Source organism: Centrocercus urophasianus, unplaced genomic scaffold, assembly GCF_019232065.1.
Source record: "Centrocercus urophasianus isolate 14NV4802_14NV808 unplaced genomic scaffold, USGS_Curo_1.0 seq_13, whole genome shotgun sequence".
NCBI lineage: Eukaryota > Metazoa > Chordata > Aves > Galliformes > Phasianidae > Centrocercus > Centrocercus urophasianus.
Window position 1 is genome coordinate 54,270,078 of NW_024884475.1, and position 15,702 is coordinate 54,285,779.

The 15,702-nt window shown below is 39.6% G+C and overlaps 1 protein-coding gene across 1 annotated transcript in view; it reads left to right on the top strand.

Annotated features, from left to right (window-relative positions):
- Positions 1-556: 556 nt before the first annotated feature.
- GPRIN3 (GPRIN family member 3) overlaps positions 557-15,702 on the top strand; it is an 80,831-nt gene continuing 65,685 nt past the window's right edge. The window contains exon 1 of the mRNA XM_042812378.1: positions 557-675. The gene's annotated coding sequence lies outside the window, so the exon portion shown is untranslated. The remainder of the gene's footprint in view (positions 676-15,702) is intronic.

Below are 15,702 nucleotides of genomic sequence, written 5' to 3' on the forward strand. Positions count from 1 at the left end.
CTTTCAATTGAAAAATAGAAGTGAGTAAATAGAAATTAAAATTAAGGGCTTAACATAACAAAAAAAAAAAATAGGAAGCCATTGGATCTGAGATTCAGACTCTAGTTAGCTAGGACTCCTAACTGCAAGCCTCTCTTCTGTAAAATATGAAAGGACATTGTCTACATATTAGTTCACTTAAATGAAAATAGAAGTGACTGGGGGGGAAAAAAAGTCAACTGAGGGTGGACGGAGCTTTCTTTCAGTGTTTTTTTTTTCCTTTTTCCTTCTCATGGTAAACCAGAGGCCGACTGAAATATGAAATAGTCAACCATTAAAAGGGCAAGATCTCTAATTAAATAATTTATCTAAAAGTTTAACACTGGTGAGGCTGTTTGTGCCTCTTCCTTCTTGCTGCGCCAGTGTGAAGATGAAAATGTCTGAGATCTGGTCTCAATTCCTCTAGGGAGAAGGGCTGCAATGAGGGGAATACCCACATGAGGTCATCTAAGGGCGAGGCAGCATGACAGAGTTGGTTACTTCCTCATATTCCCCATTTCTTCCCTTTTGATAACAAGGAGCAGACTCTCCTTGGCAAGAAGTCAGTGTTGAGATCTCTCTGCATACTTCTTCAGCATGATGGACAGTTATCAGGATGAAGACTGCAAGATCATCAGTTCAACAGCTTGTGATAAGGTATGAGGCATCAGTGCAGTCTCTTACTCAGCATCTTTAAGTCAAACGAAGGCTCATGTTATGGCTGAGAGACATCCCTCCCTCCTGCCAGGTCAGGATTTCTGAGATTCCTGGTACAGACAGAGGTGGTGAACTGACAGAAATGCTTTGGATACTCTTTGTAAGTATTCAGCACAACAGGAATTTTCTGCTCAAGCAAAAGGAAGAGTGGATCTGCCTTACTGCAAAACTCGGCCAATCAGCATGGAAAAAGCAGAGCCCAAGAGTAAATGCTATGAGAAAGCATGTAGTGGCTTCATGTACACAAGACATTTCAGCAATGCTATCATCTATTGGAGGTGGGCAGGAAAGAGAAAAGATGTTTTTTTCTAAGATGTTTCCAGTAACTAGAAATGTACCCTGGAAGGAGCCATCCTGATGGACAGTTTGATGGTTCTTTCGTCACTTTTACTGCAGCTTCAAGTCTGTAAGCAACCGGAAATCTCTGGTGTTCCTATGTTCTAGGCTGCTGACAGGATTGTTCATAAAAATAGCAATAGTATGTCAGAGCTTTGAAATGGCTCAGTGGCAGCTGAGGCTGAGAAGCAAAATTGCCATTATTACTCCTACAAGAAAGAACGAAAGATTTCAATGACAACTTTGTCAACACTTAGCAATGCTGTTTTTAAGCAGCTTAAAACATAGTTTTGAATTTCAATGATGATCAGCCTTTTCTTTCCACAAAGGCTGATAGTAAACCAGTGGTATGCAGCTGGCATGATCCAGAGCCAACAGATGCCTGTATTAAGGTGGTACCATCTGGGCTGACGGCCATGGAAAACTCAAAATATTCATTTAAAATTTTGCAGCGCTGTTTATAACCAAACATGGACAAGCAGTGTAAATGAATTTGTAGAGGTGACTCCAATGGACAATGCAGAACTACAAAAATGGAGCTGGGAGCAGGATGTAGCTCACAGAGCTAACAGAATAGGAAAGAGAAAAGAGAAAGAAAGAAGAAAAATGGTAATTTAAAAAACTCTGGAGAATGCTGACGGTTTGACCCCACTAGTGCTTCAGGACTAAGAGGATAAAACAGGACAGTACAAAAAAATCCAGACTGGAATATTCTTGCTTTACAACAAGAAATACCATTTGGTCTATAGATAAGAAGTAGGAATGAAAATCTGTCTTAAAATTGCTTGTGAAAAGGAAACTAATAGTTTCTTATTTTATACATAATTTATATATATCTTTTGTGCTAAAATCTTCAAATACCAATGCTTAATTCTTTGAATTCGCATTTGATCTATTCTGGTATAGCAGGCAGAAAGGCAGGGCCAACCCAGGGGCGCTCAGGTGCGTGCAATGTACCTGAGTGAGCAGGAGGGGTGGAGCCACCCCTTCCCAGAACTCATTTAAGGGTTGGCAGTAAAGGCAAAGATATTTTGCTGGAAATCCCTGATTTCCTGAGATTTTGCAAAGGTAAGCAATTTTTTTTCCTTTGCTTTTGCATCCATGGCCTCTGCATTTGGTTGGGCTTGTTCTTATTTTCCATAGCTTGGGGTTGTGCTACTTGACTGTTATTGCTGTACTTTTCATCACATTATAGTGTTAAAGTATCACTTCTAGTTTTATTATCTAATGCATTGTTATCTAGTTGGAAAAAGTGTGTTTTCTGTGCTATGTTTCTTTTTCTATTATTGTGTGATTGTTAACTTAGGTAAGTAAGTTCAAGGTATTCTAGGGCTCACTATCAATCTACTATAGAATAACAGTAACTTACTATTTTTATTTTATAAAATGTTCATTGATACATGGAGTGAAAACACTGTTCTCTAACACTGGAACAGTCTCCAGTGCTGCAAATTTAAATCCCAGAAATTGGATATGAATCCACTTATGCCTAAATGCATAAAATCATAAATGCTTGTTCTATTTTTTCTCCCTGAAGTTAGTGGTAGCTCTAACACTGCTGACTTTGTAGAATCTTAGCATTTAAAGGCAGAATTTTGCAATGCTATTCCAGTGGATGGGCTCTGAGTACATCACATAGGCCTCTTCATTTCTTTGTATGTATAAAAAGAGAGCTGGACATGCCAATATAGTTTAGCTACGGGCAAAAGGTGAGTAGCTATTCTTTTTGATGTAATGGAAAGAAAGCACAAAGGTCTATGATTTAGCCCTGCTATTCCTCTACTAGTTTAACTACAGTTAAAATGAACAAATTCCTGAGTTCACAGGCAGCACTCACTTCAGTAAGAAATCTTTTCTCTTTCTCACTACTTTTGGTAAGCAGTTGAGCTAACTAAAAGCTTTAACAAAGCTTGTTTGATAACAGTGACATTTAATAGTAAGAAATCTGGGTGAAGCTGTGCGAATATAGTTGAACATGAAAATCAAGATTTCTTCCAAGGGAATGTTCTGTAGATGCAAATACTTAATACAATATTTCAGGTGCTGAACCTTCAGGACTTCCAGCAACTTCTGAAGATGCTGCATAGCACTGATTTATTTATTTATTGACTCAAGAGTGCAAGAATGATGACAGTTGACTGGTTGCTGTGCTCACGCTAAGGCAGGATGAGAAGAAAGTATTCTAGATTTGGATTCCTTGTTGATGCATAGTTACTAAGAAAGGTGACCTGTTCTTGACATTGTCACTTGCTGCCACCACGTGGTTTCTATGTCTTGCATAATGCCTGAATAAGCAGTGAACACAAAGTCTTTCTGTCCAGGGACTGTATGATTACCAGCAACACCAAGAGAAGTCAAGAAAATTCTGTTGTAGATAGAGACAATAGGGAACTGTGCAGTGTGAAAGTGTCTCAAGAAAGAGAATCATAGAATCATAGAATTGCTCAGGTTGGAAAAGACCTTAAAGATCATCAAGTCCAATTGCAACCTAACTATACTATCCAAACAACCCTCCACTATATCATGTCCCTGAGCATCATATCCAAACTGTTTTTAAACACATCCAGGGATGGTGGCTCACCCACCTCCCTGGAAGGAGAAGAAGGACCTGGGCTTCTGATTTTGCAGTTAGGGCTGCCAGTAGTTGAAAGAGAAATGCATTGCAGAAGGATCATCATTGCCTTAATATGAAACTTACCTTGTCAGAATACAGGCCCGTTAGTACACTAAATACCAGGGGCATGGAAATGTGAAGCCTAGCTGTGGGCTCTGGGTAACTCAAGGCTCTTCCCTTCATCTTTTATTGCACTAGGATTTTGCTGGTGGAAAACATAATGTGCAGAAACTTTACAGACCTCCAGGAGGCATGTGGCAAACAAATAGGACAATGAAGGGTTTATTTTTTTAACTTAACACTGGGCCTTTAGGCAGTACTAAAATTTCTAAATTCTCTGTATATATATTTCTTTATTAAATATTATTTAATATTAATACAATAAAACATAAATAATAAAATATTTAACAATAATATTTCTTAAATGTGGTTTCTTTTTCATATTCAAATAATAATGATATGATAATGATTTATTTGGGGAAGCTACAGTCCTTAATAATAAAGTCTTCCACTGCATGTAATACTTAGACTTTCAAACTGGTACCTCAACTGTAGCTAACTTACAAAGGTGTGAAAAAAAAATTCTTAGGTGCTTTTAAAACAAGGCTACTAAACAGGGAAAACCAACGCATGCACTTTTGTATAAATTGGGTAAGGCAGCCTATACTTAAAAAAAAAAAAAATCTCAGAATTAATAGGTCTACATTTGCATAAAAGAGAGGCAAAGATTAATGTGACATTCTGCTGGTATGCACCTTTGTGTATGAAAGGGAGAGTGATTACATCCCATAATGAAACTAGACAAAATTATATATTTCTACTTACTGTAGATAAAAGGCAGAGACATAAAAAAGTGTCTCTCTTATTGAACTAAATTTTTTAGGACAGTGAATTAGTGCTTTTCTAAACAGTGTCTTAGCAATACTTATTTCATTTTTTCTCTTGTAATATTTCCCTGTGTATCAGGCAAATCTGTATATTAGTTTTATCTGTGTGTGTATATATATGTCATGAGGAAAGAGTCACATCTCTTAGTACTTCTGAAATAATTATGCAGACCTGTTATGAAGACTAACACTTTCTTGTCTTCAATAAAATGGCAAAAAAAAAAAAAATACCCTACTTGTTTTGAAGTCTCCTTTTCTACTATTTGTCTAGTTCCCTGTTTTTCAAACAGCAGTGGATTGAATGCTGATGTCCAGAGAAAGAGAAGATGATAGTGCATCTTAGTACCTGAACCTGTGTTAGTTTGCTGTGCTGGTAAGGATCAGCTCTTGCAGATTCCATAGCGATTCTAGGCAGGCTGGTATAAACTAACGTTTATATATATTTAAACTGCTCTGTCGTTTCAGAGTAAAAAAAAAAAAAAAAAAAAATCTATTTTTTTTGGACCTGGTGCACAGAGCTATAGACTGGCACCCCCCTCCTGCAGTGCCAGCTCACCAGCAGGAGTGGAGATGATTCATTCACTGCCTGTTGAGCATGAAGATAGGCTGGACACAGATGGACAGCAACCAAGGTCTGGATGTGGTGCATGTCCTGTAGGGTAATTACAAGGCATGACAGCATGACGTACTTTCCCTTCAGCTCACATTTGACCCTTATTGTCATGCTTGTTGATCTTTCCTAGTCCGGTGTGAATTCAGTATCATGCTAATGAAAAGTGAGGAAAACTGCTGAATTAAATTTGCTCCACTGTTTTGCAGCAGTCACTTTTCTTTCAGCACGTCATTCACAATCACTGCTAGCACAGAAAACAGGCCCACAGCTGTGACGCACCACTCAAGTCCAGCAGCCCAAGTGCTTACTGCATTTCTACTCTTGTTTTCTTTCCTGCCCAGAAAAAAAAACAAAAGAAATTGGTTTCCTCTTTTTTGTTCTGCTTAGAGGAATGGTATTTTCTGCAGTTCTCATGGGTTATTGTAATACCATCAATCCGCTGGGCAATAGACCTGAAAACTGCCTAACACTGTGCTTCAGCAAAGCATGTGTGAAGACAGAGTGGTTTAAGCATGCATTTAATTGTTTCGCAGTACCAGGGCTGGAGTTAGCAGCATTTCAATGTACAAGTAATAAAGTCCACAGGAGAACATTGACTGCTCTTGACCGAAGTTCCTAAAACTTCCTGAATTTTCAGAGGAACTGGATTTTATTCAGCTTATACAACCCTCTGTGATTTTAAGGAGTCGATCTGCTTTTATGAAGAAGCCTTATGTGTTTTCCCAGACTTTAGGATTTTACTTCTGTGAGTTCATGACACACACACACACACAAAGATAAAACAATATCCCTTTCTTGATTTTTGCACCTTTTTCTCAAGCATTGAAGATGTTCAAAACAGAGTGTGTTGCAGAAGTCTCTGCTGTCTCATGAAATAGTAACAGCTATTGAATTACATTTTTTAATAGATACGGTTTTCCAAAATGGGCAAGGATTTTTCTTGGGACTATTTTTGTTTATACGTATCATATGCAAATATAAGTTTAGTATACAATATATACTTAAAATTTTATATATAACATTTTTATAAAAATATTTTAAATGTAATAGGTTTTATTAGAATTTTTAAATTATTGTGTATACTTTGTATTTTGAATTATTAATAATTTCTGCATTTATTTTTAAAGAATATTTAAAAGATAGCATGAGATCTCTGTTCTTCATGAAGAGAATTCAGACACCTGAAGTTTCTTACAAGTACCTGTTCTTTTCTCCTGCTTTCAGAACCACTTACTGTAGATGAATCGTTCTAGTATAAGCACTTGAGAATGGCTGTCATCTACAGTTTCTGGATTTTACATTTTTTGTTGCATAGATTCTGCACTAATATTTCTTAGAACAGAGGATGAGGCAGGAATAGATAACTTTTTGCTGACTACAGAGATTTTATTGCACTCAAAGAGTCTGTAATTCTTGCCAAACTGTAGGGATTAGAACTGATTCAAGAACACAAAAGACCTACTTACTTCATACCCCTGCAATATATTTGCTTGCTTGAAAATCTTGGCTATGAACCAAGAGTGTCATTTCAGGCTACTGGAAGGAGCAAACACATTGTGAAAATAATTAGCTTTGAAGTCTGTGACCTGAAGGGAATTGCATAACATATATGCTCTCATTTAACATTTAGTTTTGCATTCATTTCTTCTACATGCTAAAGAATACAAATTGTGATTAACTTATGATGCTGTACGTCAAAAAAGGCAAACTAACAAATTATTTTAATATATTTTTTGTTACTGGAGGTGTGAACATAGAATAGAATCATTAAGGTTGGAAAAGACCACCAAGATCATGTAGTTCAACTGACCCCCTACTAATGTTGGTCACTAAATGCTGTCCCAGAGTGCGGCATCTACATATTTATTGAATGCCTCCAGTGATGGTGACTGAACCATCTTTCTGGGCAGCCTGTTCCAATGCCTGATCAGCCTATCAGAGTTTTTCCTAATATCCAACTTGAACCTCCCCTCGTACAACTTCAGGCCACTCTCATTTGTCTTATCACTGTTACTTGGGAGAAGAGGCAAACCCACACCACACCACAACCTCCTCTCAGATAGTTGGAGAGAGCAATACGGTTTCCCCTGAGCCTCCTCTTCTCCAGGCTGAACATTCCTAGCTTCCTCAGCTGCTCCTCCTATCACTTTTGCTCCAGACCACTCACCAGCTTTGTTAATCTTCTTTGAATATGGTCAAGAGCCTCAGTGTCTTTCTTGTAGTGAGGGGCCCAAACCTGAACAGAATATGTAAGTTGCAGCCCTCCCTCTATGCCAGCAGAGCAGAACCCAGAGTGAACTGAGAACCTACATGCTGAGCAAAGCCTGTTAAAATAGGATAGGAGGTATTAGCTCCCTTCTGACAACAACAGATCATGAAGAAGAAGAAGGAGGATTATTTGAAAACTTCATTCAGTGGATTTTGTTCATAATAAGGTATCATTCTTCTTATTATCACTGCAGCTGCTGAGAGCTTGAGCTGTCCTTGTGGCACCTTGGCGTGAATGTAACTAAATGATTCTGTGAAGCGTTCAGTGGTGTAACCAAAGGAAATGTAGGCAGTTTTAGCAACATAAAGTCTACGAAGATGCTCATAACTTAAGGAGCACAGTGTTGGGAATGCATACATCCAAAATAGAAAATTGAAGAAAAGAAAAAAAAAAAGACAAGGACTGCAGTCTTTCGGAAGACTCCATCTTGGCTCATAGCTTCAGCAGTCAGTCCCGGTAAGAAATTGGTGGTTTATGTCATTAGAAAAGGTCACCTTTTTCTGGGAATTCCTTCATCACTCTTAAAAGAGGCCTGAAGAGCTTTTTAGAAGATATTCCATCACGTATACATACTATAAATTTATATGTATCGCCAGGAGGTTACTCTTTGCTAGGAATTGGAAACAAAGAGTTTCTAATAGTGTTTAACTTTAAAATGTTTGTCCTTATTTTATCCTTAAAAAATGCTGCTTAAAATGCTGTGAGAACCCTTGGACAGCAGGAAAGCAGCTGATATGAGATACGATACTCTTTTTACAGATACTTTATCATATCTCAGGCTCCAGCCCCTAACTGACTTTAGGAAAACATGCATAGATTCACACCAAGCAGAAGTGTATTGTGACATAGCTTTGTCCTGTCTTCCTTTCTTCCTTCATTGATCACCTAGTTTGCCCTGATTGATTGCTTACACAATTATGTGAACAGGCAAAACAAAACCAGCCAAACAAAAAACCCACAAATCTTTAAAATCTTGACTTAAATACTTGAACACTAGTGTTCTGTTTGGATCTGAAGGGCAATTTCTGACCATTGTGGCCATAAATCTTTGGATATCCTGATCCTAGGATGCCTTCTGCTCTGTTCCTGACCAATCCTCTTCAGCCTCTGTTCTGTGCGCAGGACTCTATGGATGTATTTTCAGTAAGCACATTTGCACATCTTTAAACTGCCATTCTTTGGTTCCTTCTGCTACCTGGATAGTACTTATACAGACTGGCACCATTTGCTTCCTGCCATAGTTCAGCAGTTGGTGTTTTTTGCAAAGTGAGAAGAGAAACAGTGAAACTACTACACAGTATGCAAAAGGTGGCTTACAGAGAAAACAAAAACATAGTAGAAAGAGTAGGAGTGAATTGTATGCAACTCCAGCTGTTCTGCGTTAGCTCAGCTTGGTCTGGTAATGGCTAAGTGAAGGAGGCCTTGTAATTGCAGTAAAAGAAATATTGAAAAACAGAGACTCTGAGAGCATCTCACTTTTTCCATTTTAGCTCACATCTCATATCAAATGACAGTCTGCTGTAGGTCAGCCTTATGGAAGTGCTAAATAGGGTTCTCCACTTTGACTTAAGCCAGACCTGTGGAGGTCAACCACAAAATTAGTAAAATGGTTACCGATGAGCAGATGAATTAATGAAGCTTTATCTGAGCTGAGGAACAGAGGTGAAGTGGGCAGTTTCCAAGTGACTAGTGCTACTAAGCAAGCCTCTTGCTGCTAAAGAAACGCCCTGCATCTGCCCTGTGCTGCCAAGAGCTGGGCTGGAATGTGGTCTGAGTTCACCTTGTCATAGAGCACCGAGGGAAAGAGATGCTATTCGAGGTATCCCTGTGTATGCTGGCAGCCAATGGTAGGATCACCATCCACTGGTACACAAAAATACTTGCCACATCTGAGATATTATTGCATGATTTTCACATTTTTTTCTGATTAATGTAGACTCATTTGACTCTGGAACTCCCAAAAGCTGGGCTCCTGTGCTGGGTCTCCAAACACAGCATAGATCCTATCAACATCTTCTTTTGCTTGAGGCCCAGGCATGCACAGCAGCTTGTCATTTAAACTGTGTGTCTAGAACTAGTAATGAATACTTTTGATTTTTTCCTCTTGTTTAAAAATCTGGGCTGTGATACAAGAACTGCTGTAGGAAAAAAAAAAAAAGAAAAAAAAAAAGAAAGAAAAGAAAGAAAAGACACTTGGAACTAAAGATGTAAAACGTCTGAGAGGGAAGCATTGATTCTAAGGAGCCACAAGTGAAACCTGGCTGCAGCCCATCCTTTGTTGTAAAGACTAATCAGCTGCTAAGGTAGTCCAAATTGCAGAGAGAGATTTGTTTCCAAAGATGAGGATCCAGTGAAGTGGTGTAATTTAATCACAGAGAAAAGATCTCTGTGCAGTGGTCTGTGCTAGATGTTTTCTCTGCTGCAAGCACAAAATTCCACTTATGGGACAACGCTTCTATATTTTATTTCATGTAGTTTGATGTTTATAGCCAGATTACATTCTCTGTGGGAACCTGGGACCACTTAGCACCTTTAAAAACCAGGTTAGTCTTATTTCCCTGTCTTTGAGTGCTTAATCAGAACTGCTTAAGGAGGTCTGTGGATTCCTAGAACTTCCCTAAGTCTAGATACAGTAAAAAATTAAAAAGAGGAGGAAACCGTCAGTATTTAAAGATGCTGCAAGAGGTCACAGTTCAACACCTTGAAATCTTAGTGGGCTATCCAAGAATTGCTGAGAAGGAAAGCCCATCAGCTCCCTTCTGGATGGCAGTGCCCAGGAAAAACACAGACATCCACTACTTGCTTACCTTGGTTATATTTAGAAGATGTGAAGTTTTCACTGGCAATGCACAGGAGATGGAAACTTCTATGGCTCACCTGTAGCTTCTACTTTATCTGCTGCTGCAATTGACTTTCCACGGAGGGGGATCATAGGAAGCAGTCAAAAACATTATTGTCTATGACATCTTCCATGGCTGGCTAGGGAAAGGAAATTCTTTGCTCAGATCATGGCAAGGCATAGGAGCAGGTCGTGGATGTCTCATCCCTGGAGGTGTCTTTAAAACACCCTTCCAACCCAAGGCATTATGTGATCCTTTAATTCTGTCATTCTATTTAGAGCAATGTAGTAACTGAAGCATGGGTCCAGTTCTAGATGCAGAGCAACTATAAATAATCCAATTTATAATCCATAATGTGATAATAATTGAATAATTATATAATTATATATATATATATATATATAATCCATAATGTGAAATAATCCACAATGTGAGAAAGAGCAAAGGTTTAGAAAATATGTCATGTGAGTAGAAAATGTTTTATCAGTCATTCTTGAGTTTGGAAAAGGCAAAAAAAGGGAAGCAAACAAAAAATAGCGGGGCTGAAGTGCAGCTAGAAACTTTGTGTTAGACAGAAGGTAGGCTTTGCAGTGATGGGGAACCAGAAACACCGGGACATGACGCCACTGCTTTAATACCTCCTATAGCATCTGCAACCCATAATATTACAAAGAACGTGTTCATGTTAGAAGAAAAAGAAAAAATGGGATGAAGACAATTTAACTGCAAACACAAGTGCTCCTAACATTATTTCTTTGAGGCACCTTCTGTCAGAAGCAGCTACAGGAACTGGAGCTAGGATTTAAAGTTATACGAAAGATTTAAAGGAAGTAAGCCATTTATGTACCAAAATCCATGTTAACAAAACATCCCTAGGGATGTCTCAAAAGCAGAGATGATTACATGTAATACAAAAACAAAACAAAAACCACCCACCGCCATGGTTTGTCTTCTTTTATAAACATCCATGTTGACAAAAGGAAGCTGGGATTTTGAGGGCAGAGTACAAAGTCCTGGACTGGGTTTTTCAAGGTATTTAGGCTCCAGAAATGCATATCATTAATTGAGCGTTTCCCAAACTGGCAAAGTAAGCTGGGAATGAGCCTACTGCTGGTTATCAGTAGCATCCATGCTTCTTTTTGGATTTGTGAGCAGAAACAAAAAACTAAAGCCATATAGAAAAAGGGAAAGTAAACGTAAGAGAGGTGGTTATACAAAGAGAAATGGAAATTGCCCGAGTTTGCATCTACGGCTGTTATCAATCCACACTTGGAATAACCCACTTCTGTGGACTATGGCTTGTAATTTAATTCTGTGTGGCAGATCTGGGACTCTGGGGAGCAGTAATACTACAGGACCCATCAGGCTTACTGGAGATAAATCACATCATTATTATTGTCCTAATAACTTTGTGGACTGGCTATCCCCCTCTAATTAAAGCCCTTGAACCTCCTTCTGCACGGAATCACTGAGGCATCCCTTAAAACTACAGCTCCATGGACAACCTTATCCCCATGGAGACAGAACAAAATTGCTTTTTTACATCACTGAACTGTCACAGCTCCACTATGCTCATACAAAGCAGCACTCTGGATTTTCAGACCAGGAATACTATGCATTTTTCTCACAGATGGCAACATCAGAAAGGGAAAAGTCTGCCTTGACAACATCAACATGTTCTGTGGGAACCACAACCCCCAAATAAAATTTGAGCAGCTGTATTAGAATAGAGGGTAGCTTCTAATCTATTATTACAGGAGAAAATTGTCAAACATTTTCATAGCCAGCTCACCATAAATTCTAGCTGTGTTTCTCCCCATACAAAGCAACTGGAGCAGAAGCTGTTAAACACAGATTTTCTATTTCACAGTGACACCTGCAGCGTTAAGGGGAAAATGCCACTGGAGAAAGAAGTACTGTTCAGCTCTGTGGTGGTAGGACACAAGCTCCTGATTCACTTTGAGGGCAGAATGAGTAGCAGCACACACAGTTAAATCTGCAGGTTGCTTTCCAAGGAGCAGCAGTCCTCCACGAGTCACATACCAGAGCTTTGGTTCGATAAAGCGCAGACACTCTTTGCTTGGTGCTGCAAAGCAAGCTAGAATTTCTCATCTCTGCTCCCTGCAGTGGGTAACTTCCAAGGCTTCCTTGTATTTCATTGTTTAGATATTTAATTATGGATATGTGCGATTCCTGTGTCTTTATATAAGATGGCGTGTGAAAGGTAGTTGGTGAAAATAAGCAGCTATTGAGAACCTAGGACATGAGGTAATGGCCTCAAGTTGTGCAAGGGAAGGTTCAAGTTGGATTTTAGGAGAAGTTTCTTCTCTGAAAGAGTGGTGATGCTTTGGTGGTGGAGTTACTGTCCCTGGGGGTACTCAAGAGAAGTGTGAATGTGGCGCTGAGGGGCATGGTTAAGTGGGCATGGCAGGGATTGGACAAGATGATCTCAGAGGTCTTTTCCAACTTTAATGATTCTGGTGCATGGACAACCTGTGGACAGTAAAAATACTGCCCTCATCTCCATGACTGCCTCAGAGCCCTGGAAAAGTCACAGATACATGTGGACATAGATATCTCTGGGGACACCAACAATTTGTAAACAACTCATTTTATCTCTTGTTTTCTTTCATTTTCTTCTCTGATCACCTCTAACTGAAAGAACGCTTTCTTTTTACACTGCCTGTGCTGCGACTTTAAGCTTGTTAGCCATCTCCTTTGTAACTCTTCCTTATTGCATTGATCCAGTTGCAGAGATGCTCGCGACAGGACAGCCTCACTATTCTCAGTTGTCTGCAAAGGATCTATCTACATGGCACACTAATTTTTCCTCACTTAACAGATTAATTACATGAATGCAAAGAGTAAGAAAACAACTATAAAGTAATAGAGTTAAAAAATACATACCCTTTATGGTAGCAGTTGGATTGCTTCAACTGAAAACTTGTGTTAGAGAAGCCTTCTGTTCTTTTTAGATGAAGTAAACTCTGTCCTATTTCTCTTTTGTCATTCCTCCAGATGTTGTTGGTGCTCAGCTACAGTCTGAAAAAGGAAAGGAGTTTGGAGTAGTGACTGAGCAATGGTTGAGGCTGTGTGTGTATGAATTATATACTAGCCATGTTCATTGATTTAAACAGCAGACCTGCACAAGAGAAAATCTGGATATCCCTTCACTAGAGGACCACAAAACAGCATATGAAGACAACTGAAACACAGAAATAAAAATCCTAAGGTGTTCAGGAGATAGCAGGACATGAGAACAGATGTTCCAGGCTAGAACAAGCAACATACATCATGCAGTTGCCCACGTTTCTCTGGAGAGATGGTCTCACTCTGTGATCACAATTCATGTAGTTACTGGTTTCAGTCCTTCCTATCATTTTTTTTTCCCAAGGCAAGTGTAGCGGAAATGCTAAGTCATGGCTTGAACAAGTGATTGAGCACCTGGTGGAAAGCAGGGCCAATCCAGGAGAGCTCAGGTGCATGCAATGTACCTGAGCAACCAGGAGGGGTGAAGCCAGGATCCACCCATTCCCAGACCTCATTTAAGGGTTGGCAGTGAAGGTGAGGGTATCTGTCTGGAGCTCTCTGCATACTTTTGGCCTTCCAGAGGTAAGCAGCTTATTTTCATTGTTTTTGTGTCCATTGCTCTCGTGCTTGAATGAGTTCTCACTTGTTGCAGCTTGGAATCTTGTTGCTCTGCTGTTCTTGTTGTGCTTTCCATCATGTTACAGCAAGACACAAAACAGGAAAAACTCTTTCATGTGGGCCAAAGGAGGTTTAGCCAGCGGGATATGGTTATGGATGAGTGTTTGGGAAGCTTGTCATTACTCCTGGCTTTCACAATAAATTTGAATGGCGTTGAGTAATGCCCTTTTCTTTTCTGGTTGCCCCGCCACTCGTATCTGCTGTCTATTTAGCCTGAAAGCCCTTAAGTTTAATGCTGCTTTGTATGTTTGTATAGTATGTGGCCTGCTGCAGCCCTTATCTCCATCTGGGCTTCTAGGTGCAAACAAATGATTAGCAGGAATAATAACATAAAAAGAGAACAGGCAAGTACTAGGCACATGGCAACAGTCCTAGCAGGGGACAGAACGCAGGTGTTGTTGCACTGAGAACACAGGGTGGCAGTTTCTGGGTTTGGAAGGCAAATGTAAAAGGTGTAGGAACTGTTAATCAGTACCAAAAACAGCTCATTCTTTGAGTCACACAACAAACAGAAAGTGTGAATCATCAGACAGGATGAACTGCAGGATGCTACAGGTAAGCACATCTTTTATAACTGAGACCAGACTGAAGTCTGGACAAGAATTACTGAATTTTTCTAGAGGGAAAAGAGGACAATTCATATACATCACTATTCAACTGGACTTTTATACCTGCTGGGAGCATACATTTGGCCAAACTGCTCCTAAATATTGCTTGCAGAGAAGCAGCGGATACAGTGGTCAGCAAAGAAGTGCACAATGCAGACCAGTAAGAGAAGTAGAGGGCCACATACAGAATGGTACCTCCAGCTTAATCTTGCCTCCATTATCGATTTGTCTGCCTAACCCTCACCTAAAAGCAGAATATCCACAGGTAATTACTTCTCATGAAACTTCCTTCCTAAAAATCTGCCAGCTGAAAACAGGAGTGGTTCCCCCCGGTGTCTTCTCCAGCCCAGAAAAACAAGAGCTGCATCCCAGGGCTGTGTATGGCTGCACAGCGAGCTGTGGCAGAGCTGGGGAAGTCCCTGCTTACATTCACCACTGCAAGACAGGGCAAGCTAAGCTCTGAGTATCAGAGCAGAAATATTTCTCATTCTCCTTTAGAGTTACTGAAGTCATTTAGTGTATGATGTTTCAGCCTCAAAGCATGGGCTAATTTATATATATATACATACACATATATATAATATTTGTGTGTACATGTATTATTCTTGTCTTTTTGACTTCCAAGTTCGGTGTTGCTGCTTCTTACCAAGTGCTGCCTGAGCCTGCTTTGCTGGTCTGCTATAGTGTATAAGCCTGGCTGTATTCGGCTTGGGGAAAGCAGGAATAGTTACAGTCAGAGGAGATACATAAGCTTTTTCAGGGCTGAATCCAGCTGAACGTGCACAGACTATCTGCTCTTTGATTCTGAAATGACTCTGGTTGCAATACTCGCCTAGTCTAATCCTTAATGCCTTAAAACATTCTCAGCTTTGTTCTGAGAGCCTCAGATGCTATGGGATTAGGCTAAAATGTGAAGAGCTTTGGTGCTTAAGTACTGTTTCTAAAGTCATTGCACATACCCTGAAATATTATTTCTGTTCTCTTGCAAAGGTTGAGATCAGGAGCTGTGCAAGGAGAGAGGAACAGGGTTTGTACTGCTTATTGCCAAACCAAACATTAATTCTGAGTATACTGAGTCTCAGCAGGAAAGGA